This window comes from Micropterus dolomieu, linkage group LG09 (genome assembly GCF_021292245.1).
Source record: "Micropterus dolomieu isolate WLL.071019.BEF.003 ecotype Adirondacks linkage group LG09, ASM2129224v1, whole genome shotgun sequence".
Classification (NCBI taxonomy): domain Eukaryota; kingdom Metazoa; phylum Chordata; class Actinopteri; order Centrarchiformes; family Centrarchidae; genus Micropterus; species Micropterus dolomieu.
This window is the reverse complement of record NC_060158.1, coordinates 27,854,469-27,858,753: the sequence shown is the minus strand read 5'-3', so window position 1 is coordinate 27,858,753 and position 4,285 is coordinate 27,854,469.

Here is a 4,285-nt window from a genome sequence, read left to right as displayed (position 1 = left end):
TTGCCTAGATAGATATAGAGAGAGATAAATAATTGTACTAATTTTCAAATTATTATTATTTTGATTGTTTGATATTTTAGTAATTATATCTTTTATTTATGTTTTAAAATTTCACATTTGATACAGATTTTTTATTTTTATTTATTATTTATTTATTTTTACTGTTTTCTTTATTTACTTTTATTTTTAATATTTTTATGTAATATTTATTTTATGTTATGTTTTAAAGAACTTGTTTGTTTTGTTTTATTTACTTATTTAATGAAATGTGTGAAATGAATTGTAGTTTATTTGTAGCTTTGACGAGAGAGAGAGAGCGCGTTTGATTTACAGAAACAACGGAGACGTTTTTTACATTAAAGCATCAACAACATATCAGACATGTTAAAATACTGTTTCAATGTGCTGTCTGAGTAATAAAAATAAGGGTTTTAAATGCATGTCCTCTGTTTGATTCCTTCCTTCCTTCCTTTCCATCTTGTGTATTCTCACAGAAATCTATAGTCTATCCAGACACCCCCCCACAAGTGTTTATTGGGGCTTAAGCTCCAGAGTCCTGTTAACAGGATATTGACTGATGATACTCACACTGTTGAGCATCGACACAGTGATCGATGGACCCTGACCCTGATTCACAAAGCCAGTTCAACTTGTTCTGGCTCTTCATGGAGTCTAACATCAGAGGTTATAAAATGGCTCAGTTAACTCTTTTCCTCTCTACCTGTGAGGTGGAGCTCTTCACTCCTGGTTTGTTCTTAATCTCACAGGAGAAGAAACAAAGATGAGCATAAGTTCGGTATATTATCGGATACTCCAATAAATACAAAAACCACTTGTTATGTGGTAAGCCGACTTCTGATTGCACGAATGTTTTCTGAAGTGTTAAACAGTTTCAAGTTACAGGAGAATTCAAACTATGAAGCTTCAGATAAACAGTTTTTGAAATAAATAAATAAATAACATTTCAGTATAAGTGGGCAGAGGTGGAAGATGTGTTGGGATATTTTACTCAAGTAAAAGTAATAATGCCACTGTATAAAAATACTCCAGTACAAATACTGAAGCATTAAAATTTAAAAGAACTCCTGCAAAATGTCATCTATTTTGTTTTGTTTAATTTAATTAATTAATTCTTTTTAGTACTTAGCTATTTTTATCATGTAGCACTTTGGGATATTATTTTATTTCCTGTTTATTTTATCTTGTGCAATTTCAAGTTATATTTTATTTGTTGTTTTTTATTGACTGTTATTTTGGCTTGCCTTTCTTGTCTTCAATATTTCACTCCTATGTCTCATCTCTCTGTGAAGCACTTTGTTTGATAAGTACTATACAAATAAAGTTTTTATATTTATATATATATATATAGTGTAATTTATAAGAATGCATATTTCTTAAACTGATCACAAATGTTTTACATGAAAACTGACTAGTAACTAAAACAGTCAGATAAATGTACTGCAATATTTCTGCAGAGTAGAAGTCAAAAGTAGCCGGAAATGGAAAATACTACAGTATTGTACTTGAGTAAATTTTTACTTACTTTCTATAAGGGACAAAAGTGTTTTGGCCTCTCTTTGTTTCCATAGATCTGTGGAAACGTGTGCAAATGACTGAACTGATCAGATCAATCACTCGTCTGAGCCTGCGATGCTGCAGGTCTGAATCCCGCAGCTGATGTGTGAGCTCACAGCTTCACACACTAATCAATGCAGCGGGTGTTGAGCTGCATCGACCTGCTCTGCTCATTACGACTCTTACTGATTAACAAACACACCCTGTCGCTCTCACCTTGTATGGTCCTCTTGAAGAAAGCCTTGCAGGCCTCGCAGGACGTCACGCCGTAGTGATACCCGGGGGCGAAGTCGCCGCACCCCAGACAGAGCCTCTTTGGCCCCGCGGCGCCCATTGGCGTCAGGAAGTCGCCCCTCAGGATGGAGTCCACCTGCAGAGAGGAAACACTCTGCTGTCACGTCACTGAGTTGACCTCATTAAATGATCTAGATTTCTTTCTGGTCGACAAATCTCTTTAAACGTGTTCACCAGCATTTAAAACTTTATCCACCAAATTAAAAACGTGAGTATAAACTGCTGCTGTGTCTCAGGCAAGGCTGTTGAAAGGTGATGGGGACACAAGGGCTCAGATCACGAGACACAGACATCACGATACACAACATTAGGTTCACGAGAACGAGACAAAAAGATCCTTAACGTTTTTAAAGACATCCTCAATGCCGAGATATCTGGGGGGACAATTCATATTTGTTTCTTCTAAATTTTAATTGCATCGACTGTTTTCTTAATGTGCAAATAAACCTTTCATTTGTTAGTTAACTACAAGCTGTATTTCAGAACGTTTTTAACAAGTTATGCTTTAAAAAGTGCGTTAGTGCGTTCACGCTGAGAAGTACGGCAACACGCAGCGCAGTAGAGTTCCCAGACGGTGCACTCATAACGGTGGAAAAGTTGAGTTTGGGACGCCGGACACTTCTCCCGCTCAACAGTCGCCATCTTGGCTACGTAGCAGAAGAGGAGGGACCACCAACGTGTTTTCAAACTTGCAGATGAGGAACATTTTTAATAAAAAGTAGAAGGTGGTGAAGAAGAAGAAAAAGGCAAAGAAGAAGAGCGTTAGGAAGAATTAGAAGGCAAAGTAGGCAGCGAAGAAGGTAAAGTAGAGGAAGACAGCAAAGTAGCAGGTGGTGAAGAAAAAGAAGTAATAATAATAATAATTCCGGCAGCACGTCCATGTTTGATTTGAGACGACACTACCCTGTCAAAATTCACGCACTACACAAGTACACAGTGTACTGCATGTTCGTGCACTAACCAAAGTATCCAAACTGACACACAGCTTTGTCAACCCGTTAGCGAGCGAGCTAACGACCCGTTAGCAGCCTGAGCTTCTTTCTGTCTTCAGCGACTCTAATGAATGAAATGTCAGAGAAAAGAGGAAGAAGCTAAGAGCGCTAGCATGTTCCCAGCTGACCCCGTCAGTCTCTATGCGCTTTATAACTTCCTGTCTTCTTTTCATCTTCTCTGAAGACATTTACATTTATTAGTTTGGCGGACGCTTTTATCCAAAGCGACTTACAATTGCTGTACAAACGTACTGTAGAAGCACAGATTTCTGTCTGTGGGTAGATTTCGGTGGAAAAACCTGTTTTGCCTGCTAAAACTGCTCCTACTATTAAAACTAATAGTGAACGTGCTGCTGTGAATACTTCCAGTACTTAAACTAGTATTTACACGACAGCCCCCGGGGCGTTGCTTTGCTTTGTGTTGGAAAGTGGTGGGGACCTCTCAGATTAGAGGCGTGACGATGCACGAAATTGGGGTCACAAGAACAAGACCAGAAGACATTTAACGTTGTTTTAATTAAATCTTCAGTGCTGAAATATGTGAGTGGGGGGTTCTGGGGTTGTTTTTGACCATTAAACAGTTAATTTCCTGCATTCTGGAGACATTTTCTGCACCAATTTATGGCGGAAATGTCTTTAGTTTTATAAAGAAACACAAAAATCAGGTGACAATTCAAAATTCAAAAATAAAAGGGTTACTTATTTGGTCAATGCACATTTGTTTCTTCTATATTTACTTTGCATTGCATGTTTTGTTATTGTGCAAATAAACCTTTCTCTAAGCTTTTTCAGTTGTAAGTTTTTATTGTTGTTATTTCCAGAACAATGTTTTAAAAAAGGCACGGGGACACCTCTGCACAGCGTATCTCAGACGTGAACCTGGAGTGAGCCATGTTTGTGTCTAATGTTTCAAGACATCAGTGAATTTAATGATTCATAGTTCAGATTTTATAGTTCACCTGTGTTGTTGTTGTTGTTGTTGTTGTTTAAAGCTGGTATTAAAGTTATTTTCCTGGGAAGTTTTATTCACATCTTAGATAATGATCCTTTAAATGACCAAAATAGTTGCTTCTGTTAAAAAACCAAATCAACAGCTGACATATCGTCTGTTTTATTTAAACTCCTAAATATTGCTATAAGCATCACCCTCAGACTTCCAGCATCGTATAAAAAGTCCTACTTATCTACACCTTGTAGCAGTAAAAGTACTCCTGCCCTTACGAAAAATAAGTTTATTCAAGTGTGCTATTAGAATACTTGTTTTAAACTAAAAATAAGAGAGTGTGCTTTCAGTCTACTTTCAATATACTTTTCAGATATATACTTAACAAAATTATACTTAAGTATACTTGGCTTATATTGACAAGTATACAGAAAAGTCTAAGTATATTTGGCATATACTTGTACTTAATCATTTGATCAAG